Source organism: Patella vulgata, chromosome 2, assembly GCF_932274485.2.
Source record: "Patella vulgata chromosome 2, xgPatVulg1.2, whole genome shotgun sequence".
Classification (NCBI taxonomy): domain Eukaryota; kingdom Metazoa; phylum Mollusca; class Gastropoda; family Patellidae; genus Patella; species Patella vulgata.
In genome coordinates, this window is record NC_065880.2 from 49,509,079 (window position 1) to 49,527,187 (window position 18,109).

The 18,109-nt window shown below is 35.3% G+C and overlaps 4 long non-coding RNA genes across 4 annotated transcripts; 2 read left to right on the top strand and 2 right to left on the bottom strand.

Annotated features, from left to right (window-relative positions):
• Positions 1 to 758: 758 nt before the first annotated feature.
• LOC126811965 (uncharacterized) lies at positions 759 to 2,312 on the bottom strand. Its single transcript, XR_007675790.2, has 3 exons — positions 2,152 to 2,312; positions 1,330 to 1,374; positions 759 to 969 (listed from the first exon to the last, which is right to left on the bottom strand). It is a non-coding gene; the product is annotated as an uncharacterized LOC126811965 (long non-coding RNA).
• A 5,477-nt stretch (positions 2,313 to 7,789) lies between these two features.
• LOC126811964 (uncharacterized) lies at positions 7,790 to 8,435 on the bottom strand. The gene is made up of 2 exons (XR_007675789.2): positions 8,326 to 8,435; positions 7,790 to 7,971 (listed from the first exon to the last, which is right to left on the bottom strand). It is a non-coding gene; the product is annotated as an uncharacterized LOC126811964 (long non-coding RNA).
• Positions 8,436 to 9,984: 1,549 nt separating this feature from the next.
• LOC126811963 (uncharacterized) lies at positions 9,985 to 10,630 on the top strand. Its single transcript, XR_007675788.2, has 2 exons — positions 9,985 to 10,094; positions 10,449 to 10,630. It is a non-coding gene; the product is annotated as an uncharacterized LOC126811963 (long non-coding RNA).
• Positions 10,631 to 15,937: 5,307 nt separating this feature from the next.
• On the top strand, positions 15,938 to 17,645 carry LOC126811966 (uncharacterized). Its single transcript, XR_007675791.2, has 4 exons — positions 15,938 to 15,952; positions 16,019 to 16,248; positions 17,030 to 17,074; positions 17,435 to 17,645. It is a non-coding gene; the product is annotated as an uncharacterized LOC126811966 (long non-coding RNA).
• Positions 17,646 to 18,109: the final 464 nt, after the last annotated feature.

The window sequence follows — 18,109 nt, forward strand, 5'->3', positions numbered from 1 at the left end:
GTAATGTGAGCATTTACAAGACAGATCGAATGTTCACAAGTAACAGTAGAAGATATTAGCATAAATTGCATAAATCCAATAGACTTCTTCGTTTTACTGCCGGTTTAAAAACAAGTTAAACACGTTTTTAAAAAAAATCTAGTCTCGGTTTGAAACAAGTTAATTACATTTTTTTTTTTTTTAAAAAAAAAACCCAAAACCTCGAGTCTATAACAGAGAGCTTTTAAGGTCTTCTATATGGTATCAATCCACAATTATATTACAGCAGTAACGGATCTAAAGACTGTGAATGGTGGGGGGGGGGGAATCTAAGGCGCCATCCCCTATCCCACCCCACTATGAATGTATTATCCTGTTTGTCGATTCTTATCTCGTCGGAAAGCAGATTTATGCAGGTTGACATACCGAGCAACCCGAAGAGAGTGATTGGGGAGGGATTGGGGAGGGATTGGGGAGGGGGGGGGGGGTATCTCCCCCCTGAGATAATTTTGAAACTTTTTGTCAGATTCTTGGCTGGGAGCAAATTCTTGCGAACGAGAGGAACAGAAATGGGACCCACGCACTAGTGGTACTACTAACTAGGCGGTTAACTTTAACCGTGAACATGATAGTGATGAGATAGTACACCACAGCCAACGGGAGGAATGATGGCATAAGTCCGCTCTCGTATTACAGTGTTTGCATGTGAACGGACAGACGGGTCGGGATGACGACTATGTAAGACACAATATCTATCAAAATTTTTCAATAACAATAAGTTATATTTTTAGTGTTTAGTATTCAAATTAATTATACATATATGTTCATAAATATAATATTTTGAATGGACACTAAATTATTATTTTTTCGTTTTCGGCTTTTTATATTCGGCGTGATTCGGCTTTTTATATTCGGCGTGATTCGGCTTTTTATATTCGGCGTGATTTGGATTTAATTGGTTGGCGTGGTTGTCCAGGTCAGCTTTGGTACCTAAAGAAACAAAAAAAAACTTTTATACATTTATCCTTATCGGAATCAACTATTTATATTTTTTTTCTCTGATCTGATCGACTTTTCAGATGCCCGAAAGTTTGAATTTTCATGACGTTTTGCCGTTTCAAAATTTGTTTTCAAACGAAATGCGTATATTATTTGCATGCTGTTTCACTCAATTTTCGCCATCCGGGAAGTGAATATCCTTTGCTTTCAACAACAAAACAAATATTCCAAAATCATTTTGTGTGTGTAAATCAGTGTGTAAACAGCGACATAATATGAATATTCTCACCGATCATTCCCATTATTTGTCATAACAAAGACAAGAAATAAAAATAAAATGTATCCGCTTACCAGTGCCAGCATAATGTCCAAGATGATCCATTGTGAGTCTAAGAACTGAAAAGAAAAAATGAGCTCTATTTAACATTCGGAATTTTTAATAAATTTATCCCGGGAATATTATTACTGGATTTTTTTAGCCCCCCCCCCCCGCCAAAAGAAAGGAAAATCTAGAAATTATTAACAATATCGATAAGACAATTCTATCAATATAACTCGTAAGATATATGTCACAAGTTTTTGTAGTTACGAAGCCCTACATGTAAGAACTGCTCTGAAAATCTCCTTTTTCTTTTGGATGGGGTGGGGGGCAGCGCTGAAATGAAAGGGGGACTATCCAAGAAAAGTTTTCCTGTAATTCCGGTACGGTGGGAGATATTTGGGGGTATATCTCTACAAGAAAATGTATACCAATTAACAGACCGCAAACGTTTTTTCGTGATATTCCGAGCCATGAATACACTGACTAAGAAATTAGCCTAAGCTTATTTACGTGGCGCAATGCAAAGTGGCTTCTGACCAAAGAGACATGGGATTATGTATTGCTGACTGATAGGCAAGAACGTTTCTTGTCCTTTACTCGTATGCCCGAAAAATCTGATCGGGCAGCTGGTACGCCGATGTATGTAAACGAAAACAACTGTAGACCAGAACAACGATAGGACTGGTGTCCAATTCATTCATGAGTATGACACAAATGCTTGATTTATGACCCAAAGCTATACTGTAGACAACCCTAACCCTAGTCTTAAAAGACGGCATGACAATTTACCAAATACTACCATAGAAGCCCTAGTAAAATCAAATTGAATCGAACCAGTCAATTAATCTTACCTATTTTTGTTAACTCTGTGTATCCGGTTTTATTTCTATCTGTTTCTTTTTCGTCAATCAATTCACACTGATTACCACTGTAAATCAAATTGCTATAAATCTTCACGGTCTGTCTTGTTATACTGGTTTAGTGGGAACGGACGCCTTCCTTATATAGCCTGAATACGCGTCCTTGTGTAATTTTCCAGGTATTTCGTTAACTTTAGAAAACGAAAGTAGAAATTGCAAACCTAACTCTTTGTGTAATTTTCCAGGTATTTCGTTAACTTTAGAAAACGAAAGTAGAAATTGCAAACCTAACTCTTTGGTTGTTTTTCGAAAATTACAACCTGGGTCCTGTTTCACAAAAACTTAAATCTCCTTAAAATCGTCTTAAACTAAAATTCCATCCTAACTTAAGATAGATGCGTTTCACAAAACCATTTTAAGCATTTTAGATAAAATCCACTAAAATAGTGGCGTTTCACAAATCTATTTTAGGGACAATTTTAACTAAAATCAATTTTAACTTAGGACAGCCGTCACCCTCTCCTAACTTAAAATCACGACATTAAGAAACATTGATCAGAGCTACGTTGTGGGATCTATTGCGACATATGGATATATTTGGAATAATGATAATATTGCCAATGGCCCGAGTTGCATAATTTAAACATACTATTATTCACAAAAATAATTTTCATTAATTTTTTTTCATTGTAAGGCAATATAAGCAATTAGTTAAAAACTGGCGTTTTCCAATCAAAACCGGCGGCTATTTTGGATTTTTGCCAATTTGACCCATTTGGGCATGGATTTCGGACTGGGACTTTTTTTGGTGATAATATACGTCTAGACCGACCATAAAACGTGGTCGGCATTTCTATTGCAGCAACTGCTCGAAATGGTGCGAAATTGAGTTAAAATGCCTGGACTATAGGAGCCAAGAGTATTTTATGTTGGAAAAATCATTTTAATTTAGTAAGATAGATAGGCATTATCCAATAAGGAGTGTGGCACTTTGGCATTTTCAAATTATTATTGAAAGGGTCAATGGGACTGACATTTCAAATCTATGCATCTCCGGAACATTGGTTATTTCGTGTATTAGTTTAAAAGTTATTAAATACTTTTAAAAATCGACAATAGTTTAGTCTAGATTAATCGTTTGAGTCAGAAATATCACATGTTTGTGACAATTACTGTTATCCAAAATACCATAAAACTACGAAATTCAAGCGATTTAGTTTATCGATGAGCATTATTTTCATTGAAGCCTGCGAGTAAATCAAATGCCAAGGTCACGAAAGCGACATGCAAGTTCAAGGCCAACCAACTGATACATTTCAAAACAAAAAAAATACACGCAATAAATAGAGGATATTTGTCGTTTTAGAGTGAATAACATATTTTATTTCATCGAGAAGCAAGAAAACTTATATTTTCACGAATACGTAGCATGAGTGAAAATATAAACGTTTTCTTGCTTAGAGATGAAATAAAATATGTTATTCACGACAAATGTTCTATTTATTTTATGATTTTACAATCATTTTAGGTAAAAACAACATGGACTACTGCTAGCCAGTGGAATAACACTTTTATTTCACTGATAAAACGTGGTATTCCACTACTGATCATAAAATAAACTTATTTATTTCATTTCTCTACGATTGACTGACCATGTGCAGACATTGTTACAACGTATGAAACCCTCCTCATTGGTATTGTAACGGTTAGTTCAACCTGGCAATAGATTTCAGTTCCGAAGCGTGTACGCTCACACCCTATGTGCCCTCACCGGAATTGTGCACTGCGCGACCGCAAGCAATTTTAACGAAAATCTATTAAAATTGCATTTTAAGTTACATAGATCTTCGTGAAACGCTTAAAATTTAAAATTTCAGTTTGATTTTAGTTAAAATCTATTTTAGTGATTTTAGTTTAAGTTTTCGTGAAACAGGGCCCTGTCTATTTGGATTATCCCGCAGTCAAATCTCACTTCACTGTTTTTGGTTCAAATATATCATCAAATCACACAGCTGGTACGTGGGAAGCCACCTTTAATAGAAATCAGTAATATCCTTACGCATCAATATACATGTAGTTTCTAAGAAATGACTTTCACATTTTGATTTCTAAAATCCAATTATCTAGTGCACATCTGTCACATCGGATGTGACCGAGTCCACTGTAGTTTCTAAGAAATGACTTTCACATTTGATTTCTAAAATCCAATTATCTAGTGCAAAAAAAACTGAGGTCCCGTGTACACATTGGCGTACGCGTAAAATCCCAAGGTCTGTCATTGATTCAAGTGGCTTGGTTTCGTTTCCCAGCTTAGACGTGACAAATAGTGGGTTTTCTCCGGGTTCCTCCCACTTCTGAAGACCCCTACGCGCAAGCGAATTATTGTAATATAATTGAACCATGTGTTAGTCCCGAAATGACTTGGTTTGTGCCGAGTGGACATCACCACCCCCCCTCTCTCTCTCTCTTTCTCTCCTTCTCTCTCTCTCTCATAAGGTGAATGAAAGTAAGAAAAACTGGAAACGATGTCCCCGTTAGTCCGTGTAACCCTCAAGTACCAATAGAGACAGACAACTGATACAAATCTATATTTACATTTAATAGGCATATAAATTATGGCCAACAAATAAAATACAGGGATTTAGAATAGTTGGGTTCTGTCTGACCTTGTTGTTTTTGAGTACGAGGGTTTGCTGAAAAACAAAACATTAAATTTCATAAGATAAATTAAGTTTTAATAATTTCAAAAGTCCACTTGGTTCAGTTTTATGTCCTTCAGATTTTTGCTTGTGTTGTAATGATATGACTATTGAGAGGGTTACAGATTGATATAGATATTCGCACATTTTTATTTTGGCGAAAAGCAGTTTTATTCAAGTTGACATAAAGTTCATGTAATACTATGATTGTTATTGATTTTTGACAACCTTAGAGTACGGAAGCTCAAATACCAACTACTTTTTGTTTTTCGATTTCCTATTTCTATTTTTAATTTTTTATTTTGAAAAATAATTTCTAATTTCTTTTTTTTTAGTTTTAGATTTTGTAGAATAATTTTTAATTTTGTAGAATAATTTTTAATTTTGTAAATTAATTTTTAATTTTGTAAATTAATTTTAATTTTGTAAATTAATTTTTAATTTTGTAAATTAATTTTTAATTTTGTAAATTAATTTTTAATTTTGTAAATTAATTTTGAATTTTGTAAATTAATTTTTAATTTTGTAAATTAATTTTGAATTTTGTAAATTAATTTTGAATTTTGTAAATGAATTTTGTAAATTAATTTTGAATTTTATAAATTAATTTTGAATTTTGTAAATTAATTTTTAATTTTGTAAATTAATTTTGAATTTTGTAAATTAATTTTGTAAATCAATTTTTAATTTTGTAAATCAATTTTTAATTTTGTAAATCAATTTTTAATTTTGTAAATCAATTTTTAATTTTGTAAACTAATTTTTAATTTTGTAAATTAAATTTTAATTTTGTAAATTAATTTTTAATTTTTTTTTTTTTTTACCTCATTCGAACGACCATACCACTGACAAGTGGACATGCGCATACTAGGCGGGAATGCGAGGGAGCGGATGGTCGAGATTGTGACAAAGCGAGTGTGCGAGAAGTCGAGAAATACTCAAAGGCGAGAACGCGAGGGGGCGAGAAGTCGAGATTTTATAAAGGCGAGAACGCGAGTGAGCGAGAAGTCGAGGAGTCGAGGGTGAAAGTGCGAGAACACGAGGGGGCGAAATAATCTGGTGTTCTCGGGGCGAGATCCTCGCATCCTCGCCCTGTTTCCTCCCACTCTCACCTTCGACTTCTCGCTCTCTCGACTTATCGCCCTCGGCTTCTTGCCCTGGACTTCTCGACTTTCCGCGGCGAGAAGTCGTAATTATGAAATGGCCGCAATAAGCTTCCAAATAAGTATTAATGAGAGGATCCCACAAAGTAGACTTAAATATTGGATCGTTGTCGTAACGTGGTGCTATCATCGTCTTAGCATCTTTCTGTAAGACACAAAAATACATAATTTTGCTAGCACTATGGTAGGTGTCATTATATCGTACAGGAATGAATTAAAGAATTGGATTTTAACGTTCTACTTTTCTGCACCAGTCGAACTAATGAGCACGTGATCATACGGGAAGCTGAATACATAACTATAAATAAAGCCGATACAGAAGAAATATATGTCGATTAATTAATTGTTGTTTTTTTTTCAAAGTAATGAAGGAAACATTTTGCTTACCAAAGTAAATTATATTTGATATTAATCTCGAAATATAGCGTGTTTTTTCAGTCATGGCCGAGGTGTCTAATTCGCATATTCTATATTATGTAATATATTCTTCAAAAAAAGTAGGGGGTATTGAAATGCAAATACCTATGCCGGTTGTGATATGATAAATAGTCATGGACACTTGACATGCTTTGAGAGTATCTTCACAGATGAAGAACTTACTTATCGCCCCAACAGAACCAATGAGCTGCATGTGCGACACCCAATAGCGCCATACACGTGTGTACGTTTAATTTGATCGACAGACGTGTTCGTCGACGTCAACGTCAACCGACAGCACTGCGAGAATTGGACGTGACACTGCAATAGGAGTGGGTCAGATTGTCCCAAATCGTGATTGGACGGTTGATTAGGAGCGTGCCAAGACGAATTGCTGAATGTCTGGGGATTGGTGGAGCAATTTCTCATTATTAAGACAAAAATCAAAAATGGGGCCATCAGATAAGCTGCCCATATGAACTGTTTATGTTCATGTGTAGGCAATTGGCCTGTTATTAACATACACGGTTACCTCTAATAAACCAGCAGTGTATTTCCGCAGTTTTGTATTGTTTCTGAATATCCCCTACTTTATTTGAAGGATATATAACTCTACTGTTCTCCTAGTGTTGGCACCCCTGGCCTTGAAATTATGGGTGTAGGTACTGATGGCGACTGTTAATTTGCATATCGTGCATTATGTAATAATGAAATGCATACCACCAAAAGAAATTCTGTTGCAATTTGTTTTGGGTTGGGCCCTTTTTTTCAGATAGATTGGCTGGACTATAAGGCGGTAAGACGATGATAACACCCCGTTACGACAACAATCATACGATATCATCCAAATCTATTTTGCCGTATGATCTCCCTAATACTGTCTTGATGATGTGTTATGAAAAGGGCGAAAATTACATGGCCAATAACAGCTACCATAGCATTTGAGAAAATCTGCGTTAAAAAATCGTGAGTAGAAAATCTGAAGTAGAAAGTCGAAAGTAAAATGTTACCAGTAGAGAGGAGAAAGCAGAAAGTCAAAAGTTGATAGTAGAAAATAGATGTTCTTTCCATCAAAGTAGAATTCTGACGATTTAAAGTTGAAAAGCTTGATGACTTTGTTATAGGTTTCCACCATTAAAATACCCTTTTAGATAAGAGTTTTCTCTTTTACTTTTAATTTTCTATCTACTTTTGACTTTAGATTTTCTACTTTTTACTCTAGAGATCGCATTTTGAACCCGATACCCGCCATAGTAGCGGAATGGAAGAATGATGACAGACGGGTGGGGATGACGACTATAAAAGACACAGTGTGTATCAAAGGTGTACTGCAAATAAATTAACAATAGGTTATGTTTTAGTGTTTATTATACAATTTAACTATACAATTCAATATATGTTCATCAATATAATATTATGGACACTAAAACTTTTTAATTTAATCAACTCAGTTGATTATTTTTTCGGTCCCTTGTATTCGGGGTTATTTGGATTTAATTGGTCGCCGTGGTTGTCCCGATCAGCTTGGGTACCTAAAGAAACAAAACAAAGATTGATATACTCTTATCCTTATCGGAATCAACTATTTATTTTTTCTCTGATCTGGTAGATTTTCAAATGCCTGAAGGTTTGAATTTTTATGACGTTTTGCCGTTTCTAAAATTGTTTTCAAACGAAAAGCGAATATTTGCATACTGTTTCACTCAATTTATGCCACCCGGGTGGCGAATATCCTCTGCCTTCTACAACAAAACAAATATTCCAAAATCATTTTGTGTGTGGAAATCAGTACGTAATCGGCGACATAGTGTGAATATTCTCACCGATTATTCCCATTATTTATCATAACAAAGACCAGAAATAAAAATAAAATGTATCCATCTTACCATCGCCACCATACTTTCCACAATAACCCTCATACTTGGGATTGTTTGGATTACACTGGCCGGCTTTGTTATCATTATTGGCTTTGTCTTGCTGATTCATTGTGAGTCTAAGAATTAAAAGGAAAAAAACGGTCAATTTAACATGCTGAATTTTTATAAATTTACCCCGGGAACATTATCACTGGATTTATTTACCCCCCACCCCAACCCCCAAAGACAAGAAATTGAATCCATTGACAATGTCGACAAGACAATCCTATCAATTTCATTTGTACTCATCCATAAGATGTATATGATGTCACAAGTTTTGTAGTTACAGGGCCCTACAGATAAGAGCCCCTCTGAATATCTTTTGGGGAGGGGTGGGGCGCTGAAATGAACATTAGTTGCGTTTTCCTGTAATTTTGGCCCGACGGCAGATACTTGGGGGCATATGGCCCGAAGAAAATGTATACCAATATAGCTTTATTTATGTCGCGCAATGCAAAGTGGCTTCAGACATAAAAGTCATTGGATTATAATACATTGCTGACTGAAGGCAAGAACTTTTTTTTTCTTTACTCGTTTGCCCGAAAATTCTGATTGCCCGATTGCGAGAGGTTGTTTTTGTAATTTTTTTTTTTTTTGTGGTGGGGTGGGTTGGGTTGGGCTGGTACGCCGATGTGTGTAAAGGAAAACAGTACTGTACACCAGTACTCATACCAACTGTTGCACTTAGTGGTGTTCAAGAAATTCCCAGAAATATATGTCACGTCTCAGTACCCTCACTACGTTCTAAATACAATGCGTTTCGTGCAAACAACACCGGATATAAGTTTCCGAGAACTGTACATAATACTCAGAAATGTGCAGTTTTGACACTAGTCCAATAGATTTTACAGAAATCAAAAGTGAAAGTCATTTCTTGGAAATTATTTTGATGCGCACACTATGAAATGTCTGGAAAATTACCCAAGGACGCGTATTCAGGCTATATAAGGAAGGCGTCAGGTCCCGCTAAGCCAGTTACATATATATTACATATGTACATAAGACATATGTCATACTTATTGATCAACTGGACACCCGCCGTTGTTCTGGTGTACAGTACTGTTTTCCTTTACACACATCGGCGTACCAGCCCAACCCAACCCACCCCACCACAAAAAAAAAAAAAATTACAAAAACAACCTCTCGCAATCGGGCAATCAGAATTTTCGGGCAAACGAGTAAAGAAAAAAAAAGTTCTTGCCTTCAGTCAGCAATGTATTATAATCCAATGACTTTTATGTCTGAAGCCACTTTGCATTGCGCGACATAAATAAAGCTATATTGGTATACATTTTCTTCGGGCCATATGCCCCCAAGTATCTGCCGTCGGGCCAAAATTACAGGAAAACGCAACTAATGTTCATTTCAGCGCCCCACCCCTCCCCAAAAGATATTCAGAGGGGCTCTTATCTGTAGGGCCCTGTAACTACAAAACTTGTGACATCATATACATCTTATGGATGAGTACAAATGAAATTGATAGGATTGTCTTGTCGACATTGTCAATGGATTCAATTTCTTGTCTTTGGGGGTTGGGGTGGGGGGTAAATAAATCCAGTGATAATGTTCCCGGGGTAAATTTATAAAAATTCAGCATGTTAAATTGACCGTTTTTTTCCTTTTAATTCTTAGACTCACAATGAATCAGCAAGACAAAGCCAATAATGATAACAAAGCCGGCCAGTGTAATCCAAACAATCCCAAGTATGAGGGTTATTGTGGAAAGTATGGTGGCGATGGTAAGATGGATACATTTTATTTTTATTTCTGGTCTTTGTTATGATAAATAATGGGAATAATCGGTGAGAATATTCACACTATGTCGCCGATTACGTACTGATTTCCACACACAAAATGATTTTGGAATATTTGTTTTGTTGTAGAAGGCAGAGGATATTCGCCACCCGGGTGGCATAAATTGAGTGAAACAGTATGCAAATATTCGCTTTTCGTTTGAAAACAATTTTAGAAACGGCAAAACGTCATAAAAATTCAAACCTTCAGGCATTTGAAAATCTACCAGATCAGAGAAAAAATAAATAGTTGATTCCGATAAGGATAAGAGTATATCAATCTTTGTTTTGTTTCTTTAGGTACCCAAGCTGATCGGGACAACCACGGCGACCAATTAAATCCAAATAACCCCGAATACAAGGGACCGAAAAAATAATCAACTGAGTTGATTAAATTAAAAAGTTTTAGTGTCCATAATATTATATTGATGAACATATATTGAATTGTATAGTTAAATTGTATAATAAACACTAAAACATAACCTATTGTTAATTTATTTGCAGTACACCTTTGATACACACTGTGTCTTTTATAGTCGTCATCCCCACCCGTCTGTCATCATTCTTCCATTCCGCTACTATGGCGGGTATCGGGTTCAAAATGCGATCTCTAGAGTAAAAAGTAGAAAATCTAAAGTCAAAAGTAGATAGAAAATTAAAAGTAAAAGAGAAAACTCTTATCTAAAAGGGTATTTTAATGGTGGAAACCTATAACAAAGTCATCAAGCTTTTCAACTTTAAATCGTCAGAATTCTACTTTGATGGAAAGAACATCTATTTTCTACTATCAACTTTTGACTTTCTGCTTTCTCCTCTCTACTGGTAACATTTTACTTTCGACTTTCTACTTCAGATTTTCTACTCACGATTTTTTAACGCAGATTTTCTCAAATGCTATGGTAGCTGTTATTGGCCATGTAATTTTCGCCCTTTTCATAACACATCATCAAGACAGTATTAGGGAGATCATACGGCAAAATAGATTTGGATGATATCGTATGATTGTTGTCGTAACGGGGTGTTATCATCGTCTTACCGCCTTATAGTCCAGCCAATCTATCTGAAAAAAAGGGCCCAACCCAAAACAAATTGCAACAGAATTTCTTTTGGTGGTATGCATTTCATTATTACATAATGCACGATATGCAAATTAACAGTCGCCATCAGTACCTACACCCATAATTTCAAGGCCAGGGGTGCCAACACTAGGAGAACAGTAGAGTTATATATCCTTCAAATAAAGTAGGGGATATTCAGAAACAATACAAAACTGCGGAAATACACTGCTGGTTTATTAGAGGTAACCGTGTATGTTAATAACAGGCCAATTGCCTACACATGAACATAAACAGTTCATATGGGCAGCTTATCTGATGGCCCCATTTTTGATTTTTGTCTTAATAATGAGAAATTGCTCCACCAATCCCCAGACATTCAGCAATTCGTCTTGGCACGCTCCTAATCAACCGTCCAATCACGATTTGGGACAATCTGACCCACTCCTATTGCAGTGTCACGTCCAATTCTCGCAGTGCTGTCGGTTGACGTTGACGTCGACGAACACGTCTGTCGATCAAATTAAACGTACACACGTGTATGGCGCTATTGGGTGTCGCACATGCAGCTCATTGGTTCTGTTGGGGCGATAAGTAAGTTCTTCATCTGTGAAGATACTCTCAAAGCATGTCAAGTGTCCATGACTATTTATCATATCACAACCGGCATAGGTATTTGCATTTCAATACCCCCTACTTTTTTTGAAGAATATATTACATAATATAGAATATGCGAATTAGACACCTCGGCCATGACTGAAAAAACACGCTATATTTCGAGATTAATATCAAATATAATTTACTTTGGTAAGCAAAATGTTTCCTTCATTACTTTGAAAAAAAAACAACAATTAATTAATCGACATATATTTCTTCTGTATCGGCTTTATTTATAGTTATGTATTCAGCTTCCCGTATGATCACGTGCTCATTAGTTCGACTGGTGCAGAAAAGTAGAACGTTAAAATCCAATTCTTTAATTCATTCCTGTACGATATAATGACACCTACCATAGTGCTAGCAAAATTATGTATTTTTGTGTCTTACAGAAAGATGCTAAGACGATGATAGCACCACGTTACGACAACGATCCAATATTTAAGTCTACTTTGTGGGATCCTCTCATTAATACTTATTTGGAAGCTTATTGCGGCCATTTCATAATTACGACTTCTCGCCGCGGAAAGTCGAGAAGTCCAGGGCAAGAAGCCGAGGGCGATAAGTCGAGAGAGCGAGAAGTCGAAGGTGAGAGTGGGAGGAAACAGGGCGAGGATGCGAGGATCTCGCCCCGAGAACACCAGATTATTTCGCCCCCTCGTGTTCTCGCACTTTCACCCTCGACTCCTCGACTTCTCGCTCACTCGCGTTCTCGCCTTTATAAAATCTCGACTTCTCGCCCCCTCGCGTTCTCGCCTTTGAGTATTTCTCGACTTCTCGCACACTCGCTTTGTCACAATCTCGACCATCCGCTCCCTCGCATTCCCGCCTAGTATGCGCATGTCCACTTGTCAGTGGTATGGTCGTTCGAATGAGGTAAAAAAAAAAAAAAATTAAAAATTAATTTACAAAATTAAAATTTAATTTACAAAATTAAAAATTAGTTTACAAAATTAAAAATTGATTTACAAAATTAAAAATTGATTTACAAAATTAAAAATTGATTTACAAAATTAATTTACAAAATTCAAAATTAATTTACAAAATTAAAAATTAATTTACAAAATTCAAAATTAATTTATAAAATTCAAAATTAATTTACAAAATTCATTTACAAAATTCAAAATTAATTTACAAAATTCAAAATTAATTTACAAAATTAAAAATTAATTTACAAAATTAAAAATTAATTTACAAAATTAAAAATTAATTTACAAAATTAAAAATTAATTTACAAAATTAAAAATTAATTTACAAAATTAAAATTAATTTACAAAATTAAAAATTAATTTACAAAATTAAAAATTATTCTACAAAATTAAAAATTATTCTACAAAATCTAAAACTAAAAAAAAAGAAATTAGAAATTATTTTTCAAAATAAAAAATTAAAAATAGAAATAGGAAATCGAAAAACAAAAAGTAGTTGGTATTTGAGCTTCCGTACTCTAAGGTTGTCAAAAATCAATAACAATCATAGTATTACATGAACTTTATGTCAACTTGAATAAAACTGCTTTTCGCCAAAATAAAAATGTGCGAATATCTATATCAATCTGTAACCCTCTCAATAGTCATATCATTACAACACAAGCAAAAATCTGAAGGACATAAAACTGAACCAAGTGGACTTTTGAAATTATTAAAACTTAATTTATCTTATGAAATTTAATGTTTTGTTTTTCAGCAAACCCTCGTACTCAAAAACAACAAGGTCAGACAGAACCCAACTATTCTAAATCCCTGTATTTTATTTGTTGGCCATAATTTATATGCCTATTAAATGTAAATATAGATTTGTATCAGTTGTCTGTCTCTATTGGTACTTGAGGGTTACACGGACTAACGGGGACATCGTTTCCAGTTTTTCTTACTTTCATTCACCTTATGAGAGAGAGAGAGAAGGAGAGAAAGAGAGAGAGAGAGGGGGGGTGGTGATGTCCACTCGGCACAAACCAAGTCATTTCGGGACTAACACATGGTTCAATTATATTACAATAATTCGCTTGCGCGTAGGGGTCTTCAGAAGTGGGAGGAACCCGGAGAAAACCCACTATTTGTCACGTCTAAGCTGGGAAACGAAACCAAGCCACTTGAATCAATGACAGACCTTGGGATTTTACGCGTACGCCAATGTGTACACGGGACCTCAGTTTTTTTTGCACTAGATAATTGGATTTTAGAAATCAAATGTGAAAGTCATTTCTTAGAAACTACAGTGGACTCGGTCACATCCGATGTGACAGATGTGCACTAGATAATTGGATTTTAGAAATCAAAATGTGAAAGTCATTTCTTAGAAACTACATGTATATTGATGCGTAAGGATATTACTGATTTCTATTAAAGGTGGCTTCCCACGTACCAGCTGTGTGATTTGATGATATATTTGAACCAAAAACAGTGAAGTGAGATTTGACTGCGGGATAATCCAAATAGACAGGGCCCTGTTTCACGAAAACTTAAACTAAAATCACTAAAATAGATTTTAACTAAAATCAAACTGAAATTTTAAATTTTAAGCGTTTCACGAAGATCTATGTAACTTAAAATGCAATTTTAATAGATTTTCGTTAAAATTGCTTGCGGTCGCGCAGTGCACAATTCCGGTGAGGGCACATAGGGTGTGAGCGTACACGCTTCGGAACTGAAATCTATTGCCAGGTTGAACTAACCGTTACAATACCAATGAGGAGGGTTTCATACGTTGTAACAATGTCTGCACATGGTCAGTCAATCGTAGAGAAATGAAATAAATAAGTTTATTTTATGATCAGTAGTGGAATACCACGTTTTATCAGTGAAATAAAAGTGTTATTCCACTGGCTAGCAGTAGTCCATGTTGTTTTTACCTAAAATGATTGTAAAATCATAAAATAAATAGAACATTTGTCGTGAATAACATATTTTATTTCATCTCTAAGCAAGAAAACGTTTATATTTTCACTCATGCTACGTATTCGTGAAAATATAAGTTTTCTTGCTTCTCGATGAAATAAAATATGTTATTCACTCTAAAACGACAAATATCCTCTATTTATTGCGTGTATTTTTTTTGTTTTGAAATGTATCAGTTGGTTGGCCTTGAACTTGCATGTCGCTTTCGTGACCTTGGCATTTGATTTACTCGCAGGCTTCAATGAAAATAATGCTCATCGATAAACTAAATCGCTTGAATTTCGTAGTTTTATGGTATTTTGGATAACAGTAATTGTCACAAACATGTGATATTTCTGACTCAAACGATTAATCTAGACTAAACTATTGTCGATTTTTAAAAGTATTTAATAACTTTTAAACTAATACACGAAATAACCAATGTTCCGGAGATGCATAGATTTGAAATGTCAGTCCCATTGACCCTTTCAATAATAATTTGAAAATGCCAAAGTGCCACACTCCTTATTGGATAATGCCTATCTATCTTACTAAATTAAAATGATTTTTCCAACATAAAATACTCTTGGCTCCTATAGTCCAGGCATTTTAACTCAATTTCGCACCATTTCGAGCAGTTGCTGCAATAGAAATGCCGACCACGTTTTATGGTCGGTCTAGACGTATATTATCACCAAAAAAAGTCCCAGTCCGAAATCCATGCCCAAATGGGTCAAATTGGCAAAAATCCAAAATAGCCGCCGGTTTTGATTGGAAAACGCCAGTTTTTAACTAATTGCTTATATTGCCTTACAATGAAAAAAAATTAATGAAAATTATTTTTGTGAATAATAGTATGTTTAAATTATGCAACTCGGGCCATTGGCAATATTATCATTATTCCAAATATATCCATATGTCGCAATAGATCCCACAACGTAGCTCTGATCAATGTTTCTTAATGTCGTGATTTTAAGTTAGGAGAGGGTGACGGCTGTCCTAAGTTAAAATTGATTTTAGTTAAAATTGTCCCTAAAATAGATTTGTGAAACGCCACTATTTTAGTGGATTTTATCTAAAATGCTTAAAATGGTTTTGTGAAACGCATCTATCTTAAGTTAGGATGGAATTTTAGTTTAAGACGATTTTAAGGAGATTTAAGTTTTTGTGAAACAGGACCCAGGTTGTAATTTTCGAAAAACAACCAAAGAGTTAGGTTTGCAATTTCTACTTTCGTTTTCTAAAGTTAACGAAATACCTGGAAAATTACACAAAGAGTTAGGTTTGCAATTTCTACTTTCGTTTTCTAAAGTTAACGAAATACCTGGAAAATTACACAAGGACGCGTATTCAGGCTATATAAGGAAGGCGTCCGTTCCCACTAAACCAGTATAACAAGACAGACCGTGAAGATTTATAGCAATTTGATTTACAGTGGTAATCAGTGTGAATTGATTGACGAAAAAGAAACAGATAGAAATAAAACCGGATACACAGAGTTAACAAAAATAGGTAAGATTAATTGACTGGTTCGATTCAATTTGATTTTACTAGGGCTTCTATGGTAGTATTTGGTAAATTGTCATGCCGTCTTTTAAGACTAGGGTTAGGGTTGTCTACAGTATAGCTTTGGGTCATAAATCAAGCATTTGTGTCATACTCATGAATGAATTGGACAGGGGTCCTATCGTTGTTCTGGTCTACAGTTGTTTTCGTTTACATACATCGGCGTACCAGCTGCCCGATCAGATTTTTCGGGCATACGAGTAAAGGACAAGAAACGTTCTTGCCTATCAGTCAGCAATACATAATCCCATGTCTCTTTGGTCAGAAGCCACTTTGCATTGCGCCACGTAAATAAGCTTAGGCTAATTTCTTAGTCAGTGTATTCATGGCTCGGAATATCACGAAAAAACGTTTGCGGTCTGTTAATTGGTATACATTTTCTTGTAGAGATATACCCCCAAATATCTCCCACCGTACCGGAATTACAGGAAAACTTTTCTTGGATAGTCCCCCTTTCATTTCAGCGCTGCCCCCCACCCCATCCAAAAGAAAAAGGAGATTTTCAGAGCAGTTCTTACATGTAGGGCTTCGTAACTACAAAAACTTGTGACATATATCTTACGAGTTATATTGATAGAATTGTCTTATCGATATTGTTAATAATTTCTAGATTTTCCTTTCTTTTGGCGGGGGGGGGGGGGGGGCTAAAAAAATCCAGTAATAATATTCCCGGGATAAATTTATTAAAAATTCAGAATGTTAAATAGAGCTCATTTTTTCTTTTCAGTTCTTAGACTCACAATGGATCATCTTGGACATTATGCTGGCACTGGTAAGCGGATACATTTTATTTTTATTTCTTGTCTTTGTTATGACAAATAATGGGAATGATCGGTGAGAATATTCATATTATGTCGCTGTTTACACACTGATTTACACACACAAAATGATTTTGGAATATTTGTTTTGTTGTTGAAAGCAAAGGATATTCACTTCCCGGATGGCGAAAATTGAGTGAAACAGCATGCAAATAATATACGCATTTCGTTTGAAAACAAATTTTGAAACGGCAAAACGTCATGAAAATTCAAACTTTCGGGCATCTGAAAAGTCGATCAGATCAGAGAAAAAAAATATAAATAGTTGATTCCGATAAGGATAAATGTATAAAAGTTTTTTTTTGTTTCTTTAGGTACCAAAGCTGACCTGGACAACCACGCCAACCAATTAAATCCAAATCACGCCGAATATAAAAAGCCGAATCACGCCGAATATAAAAAGCCGAATCACGCCGAATATAAAAAGCCGAAAACGAAAAAATAATAATTTAGTGTCCATTCAAAATATTATATTTATGAACATATATGTATAATTAATTTGAATACTAAACACTAAAAATATAACTTATTGTTATTGAAAAATTTTGATAGATATTGTGTCTTACATAGTCGTCATCCCGACCCGTCTGTCCGTTCACATGCAAACACTGTAATACGAGAGCGGACTTATGCCATCATTCCTCCCGTTGGCTGTGGTGTACTATCTCATCACTATCATGTTCACGGTTAAAGTTAACCGCCTAGTTAGTAGTACCACTAGTGCGTGGGTCCCATTTCTGTTCCTCTCGTTCGCAAGAATTTGCTCCCAGCCAAGAATCTGACAAAATTATCTCAGGGGGGAGATACCCCCCCCCCCTCCCCAATCCCTCCCCACTCACTCTCTTCGGGTTGCTCGGTATGTCAACCTGCATAAATCTGCTTTCCGACGAGATAAGAATCGACAAACAGGATAATACATTCATAGTGGGGTGGGATAGGGGATGGCGCCTTAGATTCCCCCCCACCATTCACAGTCTTTAGATCCGTTA